The sequence below is a fragment of the Chiroxiphia lanceolata genome, chromosome 3 (assembly GCF_009829145.1).
Source record: "Chiroxiphia lanceolata isolate bChiLan1 chromosome 3, bChiLan1.pri, whole genome shotgun sequence".
NCBI lineage: Eukaryota > Metazoa > Chordata > Aves > Passeriformes > Pipridae > Chiroxiphia > Chiroxiphia lanceolata.
The window spans coordinates 45,741,212-45,765,352 of record NC_045639.1 but is presented as its reverse complement, the minus strand read 5'-3'; positions in this window follow the sequence as shown (position 1 = coordinate 45,765,352).

Below are 24,141 nucleotides of genomic sequence, written 5' to 3'. Positions count from 1 at the left end.
CTTGCTGATACTCATGGGTCCCTTCCAAGTCAGTATATTCTGTGATTCTGTGATCGAGAACATTCTCCTTAGATGACTTAAATAATTTTTCCTCCTTCCCTTTTTTTTTTAAAATAATCATGCAGTTTTGTAAGCCTAATGAACTGGGTTTTTTTCAAGATTTCGCATTTCTCCTAGATTATTTTTACCAGGCCATGTACTACAAAAATAGAAGAGCAAAGTGCCTAGCTGACCATCCCACACATAGCCTTCACCTGGATTTATAAAGATGTGTTTGCTATAGATGCAGAAACATGCAGACTCTTCCCTCCCTACATGTGCAGTATAAATATAGTAGAAACTAAAATGAAAAAAAGTATAGTTTAGTATATGCAACATAGTGTGTGCCCAAATACAGCGCATATGGACAGTCTTCTAGGAGCTTTGTGCTATTTTTTTATTATCACTTTTTGCCTAATTGAATAGGCAGTTTCTCAACAAATAGAAAATATAGCCTTGTATTAGACAATTTCACTCCCCAAAAAAGCACAGAGCATGTGAGTTCCCATTTAATTTCAGAATATGAAGCAACTAAGAAGTGCAAAGAACAAGACTAAGAGGAGAATAGAAAACTTCACTTTCTTTTTTTTTCTTTTTATATTAAAAGAAATTAATGTAAAATACACAATAATATCTGTGCTGAAGAAAAATGAAGGATGGAGTTAGTCATATTCATTGGCAACACTGTTTTAAAAAAAAATTAAAGGCTCAAACTAACACCTGCAAAAGTGTTTGTTCTGCGCAGTGAAAATCTATCCATCAATCTCCTTGTGATATTTTCTGTGATGGTGCTGACTTGCTACCATCCCACATTTTACTCTAGGCTTGGGGAACAAAAAAAAAGAAGAAAAAAAAAGAAAATAAACAATGCACATGCATCCTTGAATAAATATATCTCTAAAATGGATTTTTTCATTAGTTACCTCACCTGTTAACTTCATGCATGCAATTTTATAGGACAGACGAAGATCCATTCACTGTGGATTCCAGCACGAATTAAAATTGCAGTACTGGTAGCTACAAAACTACAGATGTAAGCATTAATTTGATCTGCTTACTGATATGAAACACATTTTTACTTAACCATGAACATAGAAATATTGATTCGTTGCTCATGAGTTATGCTTCCACTGTGAAATCTGAAGTCATAGTTGTCAGCCTGGAACAAATTAAGATGTTAAATAGCGACAACAGCTCTTCTGTGTCTAGACAAATAAAAACTCAGGCTTTTACAAAGAGGGAATGGTATTCCAATATTAATCCTTATATTTAGAGTAATTTTATAGTATATGTTTTCACACCTAAGTCTCCCAAACTGATAAATCTTCCTTGTTATAAAAGTTATTAAATCGAGTTCCAAAAAGAGACTTAGATATAAAGTATTCAGTGATAATAAACTTTTCTGCTTTAATGCTATGACCAGGGGAATAAGCACTAACATTAGGCCTTACTTCAAGAAATGAAGAAAAATGAACAAAAATGAAACAAAAACGAAAAAGGAAAAAATGTGATAGTCAAGAAACAAACTATTCTGTTGGGTTTAACATCAAAAAGTTTGAATTTTCTACCATGTCTCTTTAAAAATGAGATTTAGAATATACAAAAAATCAATCATTCATTATTCACCGATTTTATTCTGATCAGAAGTGTGGGGTGTGTAGGAGGAGAAATTAAAAATAGAACAAGTTTCTGTGAACAGAATGGAAATGGAATTAGGATACAGAGACTCTATACCACTGGTGGATCCAAACAACATAAAAACTTAGAGAGTAATTGTGAGAGTGTTATCTTCATGAAAATTGCCAAATGAGAAGTAAGTTGGTAGCAATGCCTATTTCTTTACTTCTATGCAACACATAAATGGCCATTTTCTGATGGCAGTAGCTGCCATCCTTCTCAGGTATACAGCAGATTAAAGGTTGTACAGACGCAGAAGCTAGAACTGTACTGCTACCCTAGATGGAATCCCTCACATGTCAGGATTAAAGTATGATTCCAAGACAAAACTCCAGGTTTTGTTTTTTTTTTATTTTTTGCCCCTGATTTTATCTGGGATTTTTTTTTTATTTTTTTTCAGAAGAAACAATCACATACCTTTTAAAAACAGAAGATGCAGTCTTTGCAGTAATTAATAACCTTATTCCTCAGATGCAGACAATAGCAAAATAAATAAATAAAAGAGATTGAAAACAAAACCTTGTCTGGTCATACTCTGCTGATCCTGAATCATCTTTCTTGGTATCCATTAATTTAACACACTGTTTTTAATAGTCTCTGTCTTGACCTGATTTAACACTTAGTTACTTTTTCCTCTTGGGAGTTGCTGTACTGCACTGAGGACAGAGGTAAGTCAACAATCAAAATCAAAAGATGAGCTTAGAACTTGTGCAGCTATACTACAGCAGCCTCAGTCTTAAGTGCAGGGAGCCACAGACATGCAGACTCCAGCAGCAGCTTTCTTCATCACACCACCTGGTATGTATAGGACAACCTACCAGAGCCTCATATCATTAAAACTGTCTCACTGACAGTACCCAGACCAAAGAATGCGAAGACAGAGATAGTATCTCCAAGTGAATATTAGTTTGGAACACACTTGACAGTCCCCCAGATGAGCTCTGCTCTGCTTGTGTCAGAGGACAAGCTCAAGATTTCTCCTGAAGACAGACAGGCACCACAGTGCCAAAATGATTCCATAACTAAAGGGAATATCTGTCATTATTCACAGAAAAGCTTCATTACCTTCAAGCCAATACTGAGGGTGCTTCAGCAGCTACAAAAGGTGTTGTGTGGTCATCAGAAGCAGCACTGAGGTCCAGGAAAAAAAATTCCAAAAAATAGCCTTTCCATGCCTATTGATGAAAGAATAAAACTAATAGCTTAGTCATGTGCTAATATCCTACACTGATATTATGTCTAGAGTATGCTCTGGACAACCAGTACACATAGAACACACTTCTCACACTTCTACACACCCTGTAGAAAATTCCTTTCAGGATACCTGAAAGCCACAGAAAATATTCCTTCTTCTGGGTAGTTTCCAAGAATTAAGCCCTTTCTTCCTCAGCTCCTGGACTGTGTTATGATGTAATATCACGACCAAAAGACTCCAGTCCAATGTTTTTTCAGGGCACACTCCCTCACTGGTGATATCACAACATCAAGTTCCTGTCCTTGTTTTAGAACAAAACAGTATCTTAGCTCAGCACGTACAGAGGTTTTTAATTCAATAGCATTCACAATTAGACAACCCTCTCTCTCATTTCAAGAGAGGCAGAAGCAAAGAAATATTAACACGTTTTGTTGCAGTAGTGCCCTTAGAAGTCAGTGTCTATCCTCAACTACCACATTCTGCCCAAACAAAAAAAATAATAGGAAACATTTAAAAAATCTGATAGTCACAGAAATTACGGAAGATCAAATCTTTGCAAATAAGCAGGAGTGTCAAGACATTTGCCTTTCTGATGGCCAGTAGTGAAGTAATCTTTACCTAACCTCTTAAATTAAAGTAATTTTCATGCAAATATAATTTTGTTTCTGAATGATCCAAAACTTAGACTCGACATAGCTGGTTGTCATTCAAACAAAAGCAAGGACGATAAGAAGCATAAACACACCATTTCTTAGTTAATTTTACCACTTGATTTTCACAAACATTCCTTTGGATAACAACCATTTAATCCTTCTCAATCTCCCTTCTGTTAAAATTATTCTTCACATATTATTGCCTTTTTTGTCTCCTTTTTTATGCTGTATAAAAACATACTACCAGATCCAACAAGTTGACAGCCCCAGCTGCAGCCACAAGCAGGAGCTTGATTTTCATTTAGCTTTTCACCAGAAAAAGAGACAGACCATTCAAGATTAGAATAGAAATGGGGAAGACCCTAGTGAGGTTATATTATCAAAGCTATGTAAAATTTATACTATACGAGCTTACATAAAGAAGTCCTATGATCTGGAAATAAGTGTCAAGCAGGGTTGCACAGTGCACTGCAACAAAGTTAACAGCTATTTGCAGCCCTAACCCTTACCTATTTGGAGCATATGCCCCCACTAAACATCTTGTGCGACTTCCCTCTTTGCTTATTTGAAGTCATTGTGATCTTGCTGATCTCTAAGCGATGCATGCAGTTAGCAGACAGCAAGGTCTCCATTTCTATGCCCTGTAAATCATGGGTTTTTTAACAAGTCATTTTTAAAAAGAAGTAGAGAAGTGGGGAAAAGAACAGTGTTGCTCTATTTGAAGTTGTTGTTTGGCACTTCTTTTCCTGATCGTTTCCATGAATTAGAAATTATAAGACAAAAGGGGAAAGAAAGAAATAAATCTCTAATATTTATTTTTGAATTTCAGAACCAGAGGTCAGTTGAGTATCACTCAACTGTGAACCCATACTTGCATAACAGGAATTTAAGTTCTGTGTTCTCAGCCAATCTTTATCCAAACATGCAGTTAAGAAGTAAAAATAGGAAGAAGAGAGAAGAGAAATAAGAACAGAATAAAGGTGTTCATTCCCAAGGTGGAAATAATCATGTTTCATCTTCTTATCTGAATGCCATTTTAAAGCCTGCATAACAAAATCTGCTCTGATGAGGATCTTTTGCTCTTCAAGGAATTCAGAGGAATAGACACAAAAGGCATAAACACATCAGGGGTTTTTTTCTCACTCCCCATGCTACAGCAGCTAGTACAGAGAGACAGACAATATTTTGATGGAGAGACACATCTATAGACTCAGAAAAAGCCCAGAAAGGTGTGCAAAGGGCTCAATAACATAGCAATATGGCAACTCTTAGCCAGTATAGCATTTCTTAGAGATCATACATAGCTGACAAAAGTTACACCAGCTTTATCTAATCTGAGCTAAGGCTGAAGTAGAACCTGAGGCTCTGCTGCTGGTTTTTTGAATGGCTATTTTCTTGTTACTAGCAAAAATCATGCATCAATAAAGATACCCAGATGCCAAATCAAGAAAGAAATTATTTAACAATAGCAACACTGAAATAAACATCAGGAAGTTTTTGAAGTTTATTTATGCTCATGCATCATACAGGCAAAACACCCCAAACAACCCAACACCTGCTTTCTGTAGATTAAAATACTGATGAAATAATGAGTAACACCCAGTAGTAAAAGTTACCTATGCAGTTTTTTACTCTACTGGTATGTCAGTTGGAGCTGCAATATTGATATTTGTGATTCTAATGTAACTACAAATTTTGGACTCAACTGTCTTCCAGAGCACAGGCTCAAGACTCTGGATACAGTGTTCAGCATTTCCATCAACTTCCTGTGTGACACTGTGCAGATTGTTTTATTCTTCTAGGCTTTCTTTATCTGCCAGTCATTTTTTCTTCCTCTTGCCATTTGTTATTTATAAATCACTCCATTTCACAAGGACCGATCATCACTTCAGCAGGATGATTAACATGTCTAAAATATTCTGTTTTCAAAGTCTGAGGAATGCTACTTACTAGATGGCTACAGCATCTAAAACAGGCACACAAGGTCACTAAAGATATTCTCAAGTGTGGTCTGATGTTACTCTGAAGCAACCAAAGACAATGCAACTTTAATGTCTACAATAGGGACTCCAAGAAAAAACACCTTGATTCAAGGGAAAGATATATTAACTCAAGTTTAGCACCATGCAAACACAGATCAGAGTTAGCCTGAAGTACACAACATGGAGCAATCCTGTTGACATACCCTCGTCTCTCATCTGTCCCTGATCCTCGTTCATCACATTTAGTCAAACCTTGCTCCAAATAGCACATAGCCTACAGTCGGCAGGGCTGGATGGCTGCTGAGTTGTCCTAGTTTTATAGATTTTATTAGATCCTTGCCTCCATTGACATTTCTTGCCAGTAGTGAATGCAATAGCCTTCATCAGAAAGAAGCAAGTGACAGAAAACTCCATTTTAGATTGACACATATTCAAAGTTGTGTATGACTGAGAGCAAAATCATTAAGCAAATACTGTGCTAAATCACAAACAGCTCTAAACCACAGACTCAAAGAATAATTTAGGCTGAGAGGGACCTTCAGTGCCCACCTAGTCCAATCCCCAGTTCAGAGTAGGTCTAATTAGGTCAGACTGCTCAGGGCCTTGTCCAGGGTCATGAACACCTCCAGTGATGGAGATTCCCTCACTTCTTCTGGCAACTTGTGTTTGATCACTTCTACCACTTAAGTTTTTCCTAGCACCCAGTCAGAACTTCCCATATTCCAGCTGATACACCTGACTCTTGTCCTTTCACTAGGTACCTCCAAGATGAGTCTGACTCCCTCTTACCAGTGTCCTGCAAGCAGGCAGTTGTAGAGAGCAACAAGATTTCCCTCAGTCATACCTTCCCCAGGCTACAGTTCCTTCAGACTCATTCGTATGTCATGTGTCAGCACCCTGAAGATCTTCACAGAATCATAGAATGGCTTGGTTTGGAAGAGACCTTACAAATCACCTAGTTCCAATCTCCCTACCATGGACAAAGGGACAAACTAGACCAGGTTGCTCAAAGCCTCATCCAACCTGGCTTTGAACACTTCCAGGGATGTGGCATCCACAACTTCTCTAGGTAACTTGTTCCAGTGCCTCACCATTCCCATAGTAAAGACTTTCATCCTAATATCTAATCTAAATCTATTCTCATTCAATTTAAGGCCATACCCCCTTGTTCTGTCACAACGTGTTCTTGTAAATTGTCCCTCTCCAGCTACCTTGTAGGCTCCCTTCAGGTACTGGAAGGCTGCAATTAGGTCACCTCAAAGCCTTCTCTTCTTCAGGCTGAACAATTCCAATTCTCTTAGCCTTTCCTCATAGGAGAGGTGCTCCATCCCTCCAATCATCCTGGCAGACCTTCTGCCATTACAAACTATCTGTGGTATGGTTGACTTTTCTGTGTATTCAGTCCTTCAGTGCTTTGTCAAGGGTGTCCATATTGGGGCAACAACCACTTCCATTCCTTGGAAGTGTAAAATTCTCTCTGTTTACTCAAACCCCAAGCACAGAGGGAGAAGTCTCCAGGAGCTTACTGCTCATAATGTCATAAGGTGTTAAAATCAACTGTCAGTAACTTGAATGTTTTCTCTCCTATTAAAAAAAAAAAAAAAAAAAAAGGCAGCTTTTCCTAAATGGTATTCTTTTCAGTGTAGACATTTGATATTTTTTTCTAAATGAAAACTAACATGACAGAAATTTTACTTTCCAGCATGTCCCAGAAATGAAATACTCACAAATAAAGCTGATTTTTTCCCCTTGATTAACCCACCTTGAAAGATGTCCTACATTACTTACCATTGGCGATGAGTGCATGATGGCATAGAATATTGGAATGTTTGTCACAGACACTTCTCTGCACCCATGGACTCATGCCCAGTTTTAAATTGTCTAGCATCCTGATTACAAGGGTACCAAGCACTGTGATCAAGGAGATTTTCCTACGCAATTTAATCATTTAAAGCTGGGCTTGCTTCCATGACTGTAGTTAGTTCCATAAGTCCTGTGACAGTGCCAGAAACATGTCAAGGGATAAGGTCTGGATATGGAACCATTTTCTCAGGGACATTTCTTAAACCACTATTTCATGTTTTATTGCTAATACCACATACTGAGTCAGCCACAATTAACCCTGAAAACCCCCTCTCCAAGCATGTAGAGAAAGTTATCTGTTCTCATTAAATTGTTAAGCAGTAATGAACTAATTCATCTACATTTCCCTTTGATCTCACCAAGGTGATAAATTAACAACTTCTCGGATGCCTAATTATCTTCTGATCCACTCTTTCCCCAAACAAATAAGTTTAAGATCTCCACCTCTTCCTTGTAAACATGGAATCTCCCATATCCCACTCTGTTCTCCTGCATTCTTTCAGGACCTATTATACTGCTCAAGTCTGAATTATGTCTCCAGGTAGTAGAAGCAAGGGCAAAATCCAGCAGCACAACTTTACCAAGCAGTGTCTCAAAGAAGGTTGATTGGAGAAAACTATCCTTTGACTAGGAGAGACCTATAGAGAGAAATGAGACAGAAAAGCTGTAGCAATGTGCCATGGAAAAAAGCATTTTCTACTTTTCAGTACAGAATAATTTGTCAACCTTCTCTCACCCTTGGATAAGGGTTAGAAAATGCCATTAGGATCAGGATAGGTTTTGTGTAACAAGGTAATAAAATAAAACTCCTACCTTGATTCTCATCCAGCACTGCCATGCATGGTTTATTGGACTAGATGCTCTAGAATTGCATTAGCAAGTTTACAAAGATCTTAAGGATGATTATATCTCCTCTTCTGACTGCAGGGTTTGCAGTCTCTGAATGGGAAATCTTACTTAAGATAACATATCTGCAAGGATCTGGTGAATCAGATAACATTATTCTTCAGGCATTTGCCAGTTCACATTAAAGCATCTCTCATGTTTGAACATAAATGACTGGGAACAACTGGGAGCCACAGCAATACAGGGTGAGTATGGACACATGTGCTCAAGTACAGTCTGAATGAGGAAATGAAAGCAGTTTCCGAACTACTTGTGCAAATCCATTTGTAACTGTAGTTATAGGATAGTCCTGAGTGGAACATTTGTGCCAAGCAATGCAATACCAAGAAACATGACTGGTACTGAGGCCAAACTGTACCTGAAGGGAGCATGACAACTTTCTGCAGTTGATGCAGCTGCCTCCTTGCAGCAGTGATGAATTCAAAAGACAAAAAATTCTGTAGTAATTCCAGTGCTGCTGAGCATGGAGCTCAGAAACTTCCAGAAGCATCTCTTAGACTGTCAGCAGCAGCTGCCTTGGTTCTTCACATCCTCTTGTCTTCTGTACATTTTATTCCCCTGAGCCATACAAGAAGCAGAAACAGGTGCACCACTGTCAGTTCTGGTGCTAGCACCTGAGGCAAAAGATTCCAACAGAGTGTATTTGCTGTTCTCTCTTTCCTCAGGCCGGGCAATGGGGTCATGGCCTCCTGCACCAATGCCACGGCACTGCTATGACTGCTGGGGGAAAACAGAGGGTTGAAAGAGGGATCTTTCTTTTCAGTTCCACTTATCCTTTTGCACCATGTGAAAAAGATGAAGTGTGACACTGCAATGTCAGTTTCCTGCATATAACCTGGATGTTGATTTTTAAAGTAACATTTTTAAGGAAAGGGAAACCATGGAATTTCCCCACAGCCATGAGACAGCATTCAGAAAAGGAAAAGCCAAGTCTTTTTTTTCTCTAGGCAGCTGACTCACAAACCCTTGCACTATTTCTCCACATTTTGAGGTAAGCTGCTAGGCTTAGGAATACCTCCTCTCTGCTTGCAGTTGACCTTCCTGATGCCATCTCTTTCATACGGAATGACAATTTTTAATCTATCCACTCTAGTCCTAGGAAAAGGGAAACAGTTTCTTTCTCACTTGGCATTTCCTGCAGGTAAAAGCAGTCAGAATGAAACTGGAAATGTGGGTCTTGAGTGAACAGCATTAGCACTAACTGTAGTGTAAAGTGAGAAACATTAATGGAGAAAAACCAAAAAGACCAAAACCAGTTGTGATTTCAGTTCCATTTTCCAAATTTCTCAATGGTACTACCATCACAATAGAAGGGACTTTGAGACATACATCCCTAAGACATGCCCTGGGCAGCAGCACTAGTACTAACAAAGCCAAGGTTCCTATGGACGTGTACCTTATACCTGAATTTCTTTATGTGCAAAAGCAAAAGCCTCAGTCAATGCTTTTGCCATGACTGGAATTTTTTTAAAATGGTGACAGCTTAAGGCTTCTGCTCCTCAAATGCCTAATTGGGGTCAATAACACAACTTCTCTATTGAGTCTCTACCTATCTGTTTGGTCTCTACTTCTACCTTATACAAATCCACCCAACTTCAAACTTTTACAACAGAATCAAGAGATGTATGACAAGCAAAGTATGTCTGCATTAGGTCCATTTCCTCAGGAAGCCAATGTCAACAAATTAAAAGGAAAAAGCTCTCTGTGCAGACTATCAACATTCCTACCTTTAATTAATGACCACCGCATTCCACGAAATCCCTTTCAGACATTCCTGTGTATGACTTTTGCAAGTGGGAAACTGAGGCATCAAATGTCTTCCCACATCTGGATAATACCTTTTACTATCAGGAATAAAAGGTGGAAATTGCTTGTTCCAAATCTGTTGTAAAATAGGTACCATGAGTTTTTCTCTATTGTTCTGTCATCACTACTCAAGGCTACAAAATTCTAACCATTGCAGAGGACTATTAAAGTCATCCCTAATCAGAGTTACTTGGTATTTTTATATACCTGGAAGATTTTATCCCAATCTCCAGCTGACTACAATCTTCTGTTAGATCTCACACGCAACGGAGGTCAGACAATAACTGAATCTACAGAAGAAAATACCCTGAAACTGTTTTCTGGTATGATGCTCTACTCCTATAACAGAGTAATCTAAAAATGTGCTTTCCAATACCAGTACATTATCTAAAGCTTTGAATTTTCTCTAGATTTTACTGACTCATATAAAATAAAATTTAAAATTTTAACCTCTCTCCTTCCCCATGTCTCCCTCTTAGTTTTTCTTTCACTGTACAACTGATTATACTGTATTATATATTCAGCATTAATACTTTCTATAAGTTATACTATTTAGTGCTACTAAATTATGTAGAGCTTGCACCAAACAGAAACCCTCTGCAAAGTCATACAGTAGCATGCTCCTGATCTCAGCAAGATTTCCTTTTCATCAGCCATGTAAATAAGTGCTGTCAGTGAGAAATACAGGACACACAAGGAATGCAGCCTGCATTTGCAGACACATATGCATGTGCAAAATATACGTATGCAAGAAGTCATTCAGCAGGCCAGTTGTATTTAAGATAACAGAGGAAATAAAACTTAGAATTTGTTTGATTAAAGATATGAAATAATTTTACTGTATTGTAAAACACTGCCTTCTGTTCCACACACTGTTGTGCTGGGCAGAATTTTTTACTGAAGAAAATACCTTTTAAAGGAGACAGCTTAAAGCTTTGCTTCTGAGGCCCCCCATAGCTTAATGAATTTATTCACTCAAGTGCTGCAGGTCAAATGCCTTGTCTCCTTCCAAAGGAATTCGATGGGAGTTTTGGTTTACATGACACAGACAATCGGCTCATCACATAATGTACAACAACAGTGTGGCCTGCAGGCCTTCCCTGTACCAGTGAGCAGGGCAGTCATCCAACCCGCTAATCAGGCAAGCCTCCAAGAGGCTTCAAACTGTGTAGAACCCTAAGACCAGCAGCAGCATCCTCTGCATTGTCAAGTTTCTCTCTTATAATGTGCAGTGACTGAAAAGGAGCAGCAAAAGCCTTCCACATTGAAGTTGTGAACCCCCTGGGACACCTTCATGACAAGCAAATGTATACCTATTCCAGCAATTCCACTGAAGCTGCAGGTATATAGGAAAGAGAGAAGAGAGTCTAGTCCTAAGCATTTCTGGCATGAGATGGGAAGAGGTCCGGTGGAGGAGAAGAGAGCAGTCTGATAGCACCATGCACACAATTCAATTGTCTCTGTTTCTGCTTCCAGCACCACTGATATCAAGCAGGAAGGGAAAAACAGCTGTCCTAACCTGTCATCCCAGTCACCTCCAGCATCAGTCAGACCATGCTCTGGTCTTCTTCCCAGCACAGTGCCTCGTTTCCTTGTGACCATTTGCCTCTTGACTCGCAGTCCCACAAGCTACCTCACCTTTAGTATCCTGTAATTTTGTATCTGTGCTGTGACATAGTGTACGCTATCCTCATATACAACAAAAAGACAATGTCTGCCAAGGGTAAGGGAGACTGATGGTTTCCTTTAGGAAAATCTGCATAGTATATGGTAATATGGGTAAAGGTGACTTCAAAGGGAGATGTTTTACTTCTGTAGGTATGTGGGTACTCTGCGGTGCTCTTATCTCTGGGCAAGTACACTGCACAGGTTCAGACCAGCAGCTACAGAAAATCCAGACCCCTGTACATGAGGAGAGAGTTTACCAGTGGTCATGTCCACTGAGGAGTATAAGGGGAGAAGGAAGGAGGAAAAGAAAATGGGATCTCTCACCTCAGGTGTCTTGCGTTCTTTCTACTTACCACTTGTGACCATAGTTGTATCTGCTTTGGAGTCCTTTCAAAACTGAAGGCTCTGCCAGGGCTACTCTGACAGTTTACTTTGCTTCATCATAGCTGCAGATGTGAGCCATGAAGTGGAGGAGCAGTTAGTCTAAGGGGAACAGATACAACAAACAGCAAAGGAGGATGCCATTAGTAAGTGGTAGGAAAAAAGAAGCAAATTGTTCTAAGAAAAATCATCAAGAGATGAAAGAGAGAAAGGGTGCTAAACACAGTAGAAAGAGAAGACTGAAAAATACTGGGTTTTAGCTAGCACAGTAGCATGGTTACATCACGAAGGATGCTCGGAGACCTAAGGCATGGAACTAAGAACAAAGATACATAGGTTCGGTTTCCAACTCTGACAGGTTTCCCTGTCTGATTTGATTGGAGATACTCCTCTCTCTGTCTTCAGTTTTGTAGCAGCAGAACACCCTCCACTCCTCGATGCTGCTCTTTTAATGGGGCCCCTCCTGCAGAAGAACTGGCTCTGGACTTGGAGGGGCGACTGCCCAGTGTCAGTGGCTGTGCTGGTGCTGTCAGAGAAGAGCATTGGCAGGAGGCTGCAGGCCATGCTCACTGCTTACTGCAAGCACTCACATGTGGGCATGGTCTCTAGGCCAGTTGTGGGACAGCACAGCTATGCCACTTAAGTGAAAAATTTCAGGCCTATCACAAGCTCTGATGTTAGTTCCAAGGTCGTCTAGCTGTTTGGAAGGGCTTTGAACTTCATTTGTCTAACCAGGAGCATTCAGCTACTCCACTGGGCTGGGACTAAGGTGTCATATCCACTGTGTGCTAGATGAAACAGCCTACAAGATGAGATAGATCCCAGAAAGGCCCAGTCCATCAATAGCTGTTTTGTGTGATCTGAGCTCAAGCTGTCTATGTACGCAGTGTACACACAAGAGCTTCATGCACCTCAGCCTTTTGCCACCTTTCCAGGCCTCTCAGGTAACAGTCACTGAACATACAAGTGGTTTGTTATTTACAACTAACTGAGAGCCAGAAATTAAGGCAATACCGCTCAGCTGCAAAGTGGCCAGCAAAATATGTATGGAAAAAAAGTATATTTGTATGTGGACCTGGATGAAAAGCTGACTTCTTATACTGAAGACTTTAGCATGTGGGATTTTCCCTCAGATCATACTTATTAGTAAAAAATATGTAGGTATCACCAAAAAAAAGCTACTAAAGGCAAAACATCATCTTATTCTATCTTTGTCAAGAAAAGGCACTTGTCAACAAGGCAGGGAGTATTGTTTCTTCATGACACAGATCTGTTCAACAAGCACAGCCCAACCTGACCAAACCTAGCTAGCTCCCTCAGCCTACCGTCATGCATTAACTAACCATCTCCATAGCTGTCTACCAGACTCTTTTTGATAAAGGACCAGAGGGCCCAGTGCTGATCCTGATATTCCACATGCAGGCTGACGAACACTAAATAAAAGAGAATAATCATTTCCTTTGACTTTCTGGCTGTGCTCTAAAAAGATGTTATCTGCCTTTCAACTCATGAGAAGTCTTGAACGGTGTTTGTAAACTTGCCAGTATCCAGCAAATCTTGGACAAGTGGTAGCTGGGAGTAATGCTATCATTCTATTCAGGCTACCTTTTACTTCTTCCACTATATCTTTTTATCTCTCTTTTTTTTTTCTTTTTTTTTTTTTTGTTTGTTTGTTTGCTTATTTTGTGTTTTGGTGGGGTTTTTTTTGTGTGAGTTGTTTTTCGATTTGTTTTTTTTTATGTGTGGTTGATTGTTTGGTTTGTTTTTTTCAGTTGGTTACTGTTTGGCAATGCTTATACTAGTTTCCCCTGCCAATATGCATCTTTGTGGAAAAATTCAATCACAATGATACGGTAATTTCTGAGCACACAAGGAGAAATACATTATTCCAACCAATCGAAAAAATTTCAATAGGGTCTGCTTTGGGTCAAAAAAATAGTTTTTCTATCCTTGTGCTAGAGTGCCAAAGTCTGGGTAGTTTAAAAGCCATCAAAATGTCAGAGTTCACATACACTCAGATAAAAACCAGCAAGCAAAATCTCTGAAGGTTCTGTCTGAACGGGACACGCTTCATTTTCTTAGAAAGCTCAGCAATTCCCAGACTAGACCAAGTCTAGACCAGCTGGATATGACTGCTGTGGAGACCCATGTAGTAGTGGTTTCAGGTGAGGGTGGTTTTGAGGTGTTGCGCTGGCAGAGACTGTATTTTGAGAAAATCACTTGGCAAAACCTCTCTCAAAACCTCTAGGCCCCCAAAAAAAAAAAAAAAAGCCATGAACTCAACAGAGGACTTGTATAAGACAAAGTTTGCAAGTTGGAGATGATAGGATGAAAAATAATTAAGGAAAATCAAATATACTTAAGAAAAGTTTATTTTTACTGACAGACCCATGAAAATCCTCAGTCACATTCTGGCAGATGCAGCTGATTGTCAGACTTGGCTGGTTCTTCTGCATCTCTTTTGTAAACAACTGTCTGTTCAAACTCCTTATAGCAGCAAAAGACAAGCCTGTTTTCTACTGGAAACATAAAATGTTTATCCACCACCTGCTAGGAAGGCTTTTGTTCCTTGAAATTTGTCTTTTGATCTCTTTGGAAAGCAAGTGTGTATTTTAAATGTATTTTCAAATAATGAAGTAGTTTTGATGCCTTAAAACATACTTTCTTCAAAATAAATAACAGGGTTTATCACTTGAATTGATTTTTAAATGCTTGTAAAAAGGTTCAGAATGGAACACCCTAGAGAGAATAAGTTTCTCAGTTCTCAGAGAGCCAGACTGTAAATCCCTTGCTGCCAATGGCAAAAAGAAACTCACATGTATAACTCTGTGAGCATTGGTAAGAGCAATTCTTCACTGACAGGAATTAAGCCTTCATATTTTTAGCTCAGTACAGCACAAAATGGTCATAATTGCTGGATGTTTTCCCTATGACATTCTTCAGGGTGAGCATCAAAAATCCTTCTGGAAGGATCTCTCAAGGAAAACAAACAAACAAAAAAATCACCACAAGTCACTATTTACTGGTGCAAGAGTTAGGTGCTCTTTTGATGGTAAAACATTTTTTCAGTACAAGGCTGCACTGGCAATTTTGTTTTACAGAAACTTGGAGCCAAACACCTCACACTACACAGGTAACATAAAACAGTGAACATCAATTAATGCTGGTCAGTGTTGACTTGGGCTGAAGGTGAGCCAGGAAGTGTGGGAACAGGGCACTCTCAGCTCTCTGCCACCAGACCTTGTCAGCTATTGTCATTTATAATAGAAGCCTGGCAGTGGAGAATTTGAAAGACGAATAATAGCATACTGGCAAGCATTTATCAACAGCATCATTAAAACACTGGAAAGGGATTTTTTTAAAAAGTCTTCATCAGCTCTAGCAGAATTCTCCTCTGCATACTGACAGTGCTATTAGAAATAATAGAGCTCTGGATTTTAGAGCCAGAGGAGAACATTGCTAGCAACCCTCTGACCTAAATATACAAAATCACATCCAAATAAAATACTTTAAAAATAATGCCACTAAGGTCACATAATCCAGCATCCAAAACTCTCAAAATGGCAGTATTAAGGCTTCCTGGATGACCTTAATTCAGCAACCCTTTAATTCAGGCTCCCTCAGTGTTGCATTATGTGACTGCAGAGAATGGACAAGGCTCCTTAAATAGGTAGCTAATCAGCTTCTACTTTTGCCCTTATTCAACATGTGTCTCAGAGCAGCAGCTAACACATACCACAAAAACCCAGAACCAGAACTGGCTGTCATTTCACAGGTCATTACAATCCCAGAACAATGCTCTCAGTGCCCCCTAGGCTGCAGCTCTCACAGGGGATTCAGAAACAGTGTATCAAGGCTGAGACTGTAGGAATGGGAAAGACATAGGCCAGATATTTAGAGCCTTTTTGAAACCTGACTGCCATTTTAAGAGTCTAAGTCCAAAACTTAGTGGTGCATTACCACTTTTAACCTGTTGTGCCTGCAATCCTTTACAGGTAAAAAAGTACCTGCTTCTGGTTGTTCACAAAAGAGCTCGTGCCCAGGCAACGCTACATTCCTCAGCAGTGATCTCACAAATACACTCCAAAAAACTTCTGATACTTACTCTTTTCTGACCTCTGTGGTCCATTGTTGTAATATACTTATCAATAACTACAGAGGTGAGAGGGACAGGTCGTGTGCCTGGCCTCTCCTTTATCACTCTTTAGCACGCTGGTCATGGCATTCACGTCAGGCTGAATAGCTCCAAGTTTCAAAGTGTTCTTTCTCCAAACGTGTTTGTGTACATCTTTGGGCAATATTCATATTCCATTAAATAAGCATTTTCTGTGCAGCCACACATGTCCCAACAGTGGGACATCCCACCACAATGTCCAGACACTTTGATACCGCAGAGTTTTATGTCAGCACAATCACTTTTTGTTTCCACAGCATCTGTCTCAACACAGATGCTTATGTTCTTTCCTCAGGTATATATATTTCAGATGGAATAAGGCAACTACTAAACCAGACAAGGAAAGTCCATTTTGAATCATCCAGTACCCTCAGAATAACCTAATGTGAACCCAGAAGAAGAGTGTCATAGCTCATAGGATGGACAAAAGAGAACCCACTTCTGTAGAAGCAAGGTAAGTAGCAAACCTCTGGTCCTTTAAGTCAGCTTTGAGGATTCAAACATTTCACATGTAAACTTAACTTGTTAGACCCCTCCCAAAGAATATGTCCCTACTGCAGAGCATAAGGCCATGCAGAGACACCCAAGCTAGCAGGCCTGCCATTTCCAAACAGTAAAAGAAACAGCAAATACACACATGAAATGCCAATTGCTCTTCTGGATGCAGGTGCTGGTAAATCCAGCAGATCAGACTCTACCTTTCCTGAGCTTGGAAGCTGTCAGAAAGCAACATTGTATCCCTCCTTCCAGTGCCTATGGATCAGGACAACGTAGAACAATTTTTTCAACAACAGGGAGAGCTACACCAACATCCTCACAAAGCCATGAGGAGGTTTCCTGTTTTGCCACCTGGTTTCTGAGTATATTCATGCAACCTAATCCTCCAAGCTGCTGTACTGAGGAGGATGGGATTTGTAAAGGCTTTGAAGACCCTGGGCAGGTAATTCTTGAGGTAATTCTGAAAGCAAAACAAAGTGACAGTCTGCTTCCTGATCCGTTTTTCTAGGAAAATTGCATTTTACGGCCAATTCTGTCCTTACACACTGACTATAAAATTAACTTATTAGCTGACTCAACTCCATTTTATGTGAAGGATTGAGAAGGATTGCCTCCAGCCCTTGTCCCTTTAACTCTAATTATCAACTGTACACCAGATTAAATTCAGAATGAAGTAGCCGGGTCAGGCAATCTACTTAAAGTTTAATGGAAGTTAATGACTCATTGATCAAACTCATTTATGTCTAATTAAACCCTTCCTGCATTATAAAAGAAAAGGGGGAAGTTTTATAATGCACCTCACCCCCCCCCCCCCCGCCGAGTGTGGCGGATTTGCTGCAGAATTCAATGGAAAATTCACAGCATCTGCCTTTCATGAGTACGTGGTTTGGCAACAGCCCCAAAAATTTAAAAGTATAATTATTTTGGATGACTTCAGCAAATGGATGGGGTTTGTACAATGCTGGCAAATACAATACCAGTATCCAGCTGCACACAGCTAGATTGCAAACTAAGCTTGTATGCACCAGAACAAACCCACAATGGTGAAGTCCAGGGAGCATAATAATAACCAGATCTGTGCATGGTTCTCAAGCGTGAGCCTCGCTGGAATAAGGTAGCAGTGATGTTAAGCCTGAGACAGGGAGGAAAGCTTCCTATCGCACGCAGATGCACTTCAGGCTCTGCTCATGCTTCAAAACTGGCAATGCACCTGAGCCATCCAAAGCACAGCACAGGTAGTGTTTGGCATTCACGCGTAAACGTGAGTGACAGGCAATACACCACAATACTTAGGATTTATTCCTTCCTCCACTGACTGTCCCCTCTTATTAAGCATTTTCTAGACATCATCTTGTATATAAAGATGTGATCACACTACAATGCCCCTATTGAGAGGCTATCCACCAGAACATTACTTTTGGCCCAACTATTCAAGACGGTATAATTAAACAGGAGTACCAAGGCCTCCTTACATATTCATCATTCTGTTACATAGATTTAAAATTTATACCTTTCATGTGAAGAGACAAGAAATCTTTTTACAGTCTCAGGCTGCTGGGGTACAGAAAGAGAGCTTTATTTTTCCTCTGTAATTTGAAATTATTTATCCCTTACATGTTAGATAGCATTACGCAGTCTTTAAAATTATGCTTTTCAAACATTTTTGATGTATAGATCCATAAAACAATATCATGGTATAAATTACTGTGGAGAAACAAAATTAAATGCTCTGTAATAATTTAACTTCTTCAGTAATCTACATTCCTATCACTCCTCAGGTGTCTACCAAACACAAGATAAAACCAACTGGCCTTGCAATTTGTTGAACTGTTTAAACAGTTTTGTGCTGGAACAAGTAACATTCTTTCATTTGATGGAAGGACACTCCTTCCCGCCCCCTCCCCCTCACCATGTTCTAATTCTATGGTGTTTTGCAAATCTGTATGGATGTCTAATGATAACTTGTTGACCTATTCCTTCTGCTTCCTGCTCATTGAGTCCCAATGGAGTATACATTTCACTGTCTTCAAAATTACATTTCTGCTTTGAATTCCTGATTATCCAATATAGCTGTCCTTTAAGTAAATGTATTTTCACTCACTATGAGGTTTATATGAATGGTTTCTTAGACATTAAATTAATACTACTTCCCAACAATGATTCGACTTGTCCCAAAGAACCATTTCAAACCTGACCAGTTCATGAGAGTCTAATAAAAGCAGCAACAGGCTTTGGTCTTTCATACCTTTTTGACTGTAGCTCTTTCTACCACTCTGCAGCTGTGGCACACCAGAAAAACATGGCATCTAGCACTCTGCTAAGTTGCAGATGAAACAGGTCTTCGGTAGCATCTTGTCTCATTTCCTAAATGGTTTGCCAGATACATCATTTGCTTTTTGACAACTTTCTTTTATAAATCTTTAACAGTTTTAACTCACAGTTTAACAGCAGTGAGTGGCTGTTGTTTTATGGTATTAAGATATGAATTAATTTCTATTTTATAGTAAATTGTACGACCAGCTATGAATACACTGAAGCATATTATTATAAATGGGACTGTTTGGTACTTCATTTCTTCCCAAATATTCTGTTTCTTCCTCCATACCGGTTCCAAGAAGTCGGTCAGTTCCCAGAAGTCTACAGAGGACCCAGTAATAATGCGGCAGTTTGTATCATTTGCAGTGGAAAGGTTATTTCCTACTTTTTTCCAAGGTCTGTTGGGAATGGCTTGTATTTTCATTGTTTCCTTTTGCTATTTGGCTTGCATGTAATTTAGCTGCAATTAAATCAAATGGCAATTGCAATTTAATTTAATTGCCATTTAATTTAACTGCAGTTGTAATTAATTCTGCAGTCTCTGAAAGACTTGGTCAAGTTTGACTGGTGTATGGCCCCTTTGGGTTTCCAAAGGCAGGCTTCCAGATTGGTCATACATATCCTTGGTGGGGAAAAAGAAGTTCTTGGTGACTTAGGCTTTATGACCCAACTGCCTCTCTATGTGCCACCATACATACTCAAATCATCTTAATATTTCCAGGAACCTTCAAAGACGGGGGGGGTTATCCTAGTTGTCAGACTATTCAGGGAGAATGATGCACATGAACACTTATAAATCTTTCTTTTCAGTCTCTGTCTTGTGACTCACTCATAACTCTTTAATGATATGAAAATAAGAAGGGAACCACACAAAAAGTGGAAACAAGAACACATGACTAAGGATGAATGAGGGAGAAACACAGACCATAAAAATAAAATCAGAAAGAGGAATACACCAAACGAGTATCAGCTAGCAAGGAACATAAAAGGCTACAAGAAAAAGTTCACTGATTGCATCAGAGATTTCTATTTATTTATGGAATATAAGAGAAAAAAAAGTAGAAAAAATACGTGCACTGTACACTTTGGAAGAACAACAAATAACATATGACACACTTATTTCAGATAAGACTGAAATACTGACATTTCTATTCTCCTTTTAGAATGACATAATGGATAATAAAGGAGAGAGGAACATGGACCAGAATAAGGAAGGGACACCTTAAAAGTATGAAGGAAAGATAGATATTTTCAATGTAGCTGGACCTGAGGAAGTTAACCTTAAAGAATTTCAGGAACCATTTAAAGCCATCCCTAACAATTCAGAGGACAAAACTGTCTCTGAGAAACAGAGAAAAATAAGGCAGCACCAGCAGTACCTGTCTAAAATAACATTCCAATATTCATTAATCAAGTTTTTGCCAGTGCTTAGAGAAATACCAGAAAGAAATACTTAAATTACTGGCTACTAGGGTTGAGAAGGCAATATGTTAACAAAAAGTAATATTAAAACAGTGATAAATTATATTATGTCAGTTTAATTTGGTATGCTTATTAGGATTACTCCTTATTAGATGATAAGGAGATAGATATGATATTTATGTTATCTACTCAAAATTTTTCACATAACTGCATGATATTCTCACATCAGTAAAATATGATTCAAAGGAAATGTCACTGCATGAATACCTGATTTTAAAACACACTCACATCCAAAGTTGGAATTTTCAGTCTCAAGATGGGATTTGGAGGGATCTGCAGTGAATCTAGTGCTAGTCAGTATTTTCAACAATGATTTAAAATGAAATAAAATTATATTAAAAGTATTAAAAGTATTTAGTGCAGTCCCCTGCTGAAAAGGATTGTAAGCACCTCAGAAATCAAGTCAGAACCTAGAATGACTTTGAAAATCGGAGAAACAATTATAGGAAAATTTAAATCAAAAGGGACCTCAAGAGAACTTTAGTACAATTTCCTGCAGAAAGGATCAGACCAGGTTGGTCAGAAAGGTTTTAAAGACCCCACTGGCCAAAACCAAGTATGGAGACAGCAGAAACTGCAGTCACGACCTGCCAAAAGCAGTCTGTTCCACTGTCCTCAAATGTGAAATAATTTTCCCTTACATTCAGGCTCAACTGTTCCTAGTTCCACTCATATCCACCATCTGTCATTATCCCATTTCTGTGAAGAGTTTGGCTCTCTTCTTGGTGACCTCCTCATTGCTGTTGAGATGTCAGGTCCCCACAGTAATTTTCCCATTTAAATGTTTTGTTTTGTTTTGTTTTGTTTGTTTTGTTTTCCTTCCCCTTAATGCTCCCACCCAATCCTAGTAAGAAAAGAAATGTAATAGAAAGATAAGTGTTTAGATCCAGGAAGAAATGGCTAAATGCACAGTTATGGGATAGAATTAGTGAGGCAACAGCATTTTGAATACTGACACCCTGTTGTACTATATCAATACATGTGCTACATCAAACACGTTCATTTGCTGTGCTTGGTACTTGTGAAGCTCAAGTTGGACTCACCCTATAGTCCAGTCCTGGGAAACCAAAAAATAAGAGGGGTGGAGACAGACTGGAGAAGACTATAATGGAAATAACATGATTTAGAAATTTGGAGACATACCTAATTAGGAAAGACAAAGACATTTTTTTGTCATGTGGACGGAAAGCCTGGAGAGAGAGAGTAAGAGGAACAGAGAGAAAGAGAGAAAGAGGGAAAGAGAGAGAGAGAACAGTGAAGAAGGGCATGGGAACAGTATTCCAGTCACTCAGTAGGTAAAAGTCTTTCTTCCTCTACTAAAGATAGGAAAGATAGCAAAGATCCCCTGTGCTCACTGCAACCATGACAAATAGAAATATTGCAGCCAAAAAATATTAACTCAGTATGAAAAAAACTCTAACTAAAATAATAATCAAGTGGTAAATCAGGCTGTAAAGCGAGGCCATGGAATCTACATCACTACAGCCTTTCAACCAAGGCTAGATAAATATTGTCAGCCCTGTATTAGGTCAGAGAGGAGAAATAAATGATATTTCATAGTCCTTTCTATTCAAAGACTGAAAATTTCTTAACAAGTTTGATTGATACCTCAGATAAACTTATATTCTAAATAAAATCTAACTAATAAGGCAACAACACTGCCTTATGAAACATTTGTGAGGTGTTGATGCTATTAAAGGGAGCCAAAGAAACACTGGGTGAAAGCAGTACCTAGGAGGATGCTTATGCAATGTGAATTTTCAGTGTGAGCATTTTTCCTTAGAACTTCCTTGCAGTTCACAGCATCCTAATGGCATTGTTTTCTTTTTAACAGAACTTTATTTTGGCTTTGGTCAAGTTTCTTTTTACCTTATCTTGTCTAATTTAGATTATTCATTGATATTGAACAGTTTATCCATTATTTATGTTTTTTGGGTTTTTTTTTGTAGAATATTGCCATATTATTCTTTTTTAAAATCTGGTGCTACTAAAAGCTTCACAAAGCATTATGCTTTCTTATTTATTCAGAGGGTTGGTTTTCTGTTTCAAGTGCACTTACATAACATTCTTATTCTTTGCATTATATGGTTCTTAAGTAAGAAAAGCTTTCTTTTCTTTTAAAGCTTGTAAGCTTTGGTAGGTTTTTTATAATAGTTACTTCATATGAATTTACATAAGAGTTTGTACTTGAACTTCTGTAGACATCTACAGCTTGGTACAGATAATGCTTCTTTGCAAAACCTTCCCACTTAAGTGATACATCTTTTGTCCCAGTGGACTGGAATCCCAAACCATGCAATAATGGCACCAAGACATTCTCCAAAACACCATACGTACCCTAAACTTACTGAGTGAAGACAAATAAGGGACTGAATAAATTGATGAGGAGGAATATGGAATAGAGGACAAGAACATCCTCAGCCCCACCAGCAGTTCCACCTGGAGTTAATTGAACACTTGGCCAGCCAAACTCCAGTGCCAAAAACGTGTTCTGCCAATCAGAGCCATATTTACTATTTGAAAACCTCTTCCTACAGCTTACCTTGGCTTACAAAGTTCTTATAATTTATTTCTTAACAGTCACAAAGAAGTTCAACTTTTATATTTTTTTCCACATGATAACATTATGTCATTTTAGATGCTTTGTCACAGTATCTTTTCCAGTGCAATTCTGGAAAGCAGAAAGAGTACAGTTAAGGTCCCACAGGAGACCTCATCTGCTACCAGAACATAAAGGTATTCTGGGAGTATAAAAGCCTCTCCAGTCATTTAAGCAAGATGCAACTGCTTTTATCGAATCCCGTTAAAGTGAGCTCTTTTCCTATTCTGAGCTAAAGACTAATTGCTACACACATAATACTCTTTCACATTTATCTACTATATTCTTCTGGGAAATGGTAGAAAAAAAGGATAATCTTCATGTATTTTATTTGATTTTGTAATAACCCCAGTTTCTGATAACTGTATCTACAGAAAGCTAATTCACTTTGGAAACAGTGTCCAGTGTTTGGCTATAAAATGATATAGTAAAAAAAAAAGCGTATTTGGGGGCTTTATTTCTTGTCCTAAGTGTACTGTTCTCTCTCATCAGGCTATTCCTGAAAAGATTTATCTGAATGCTGAGATATTATCTCAGGACAGTAATAGTTTTTATCATTCTTGGATGCCTTCTCTAGGGTCCTGTTCCTCACACACATGCCTTTCAAGTGACAACGCTGCATTTCCACTTTTTTTTGTAGAAAATGGCCCTGTAGTCTAACCATATTTATCAGCCTGATGAGGTTATCCCATTTTGATTAGGAGCTTTGGTACAAAGCAGGCTTAACAGCATCCTTTGGAGAGATTAACACTGTAACAGTATGCATCAACTTCCTCAAAATAAAGCATACATCAAAAAGTCCATTGCACTCAGATAAAGTTATTTAAAGATCATATGTATATGGACAGTGTTTTTTCTATTCTTGTCATGTCTCTTAACCCCTTAGGAAGACATGACTTCAG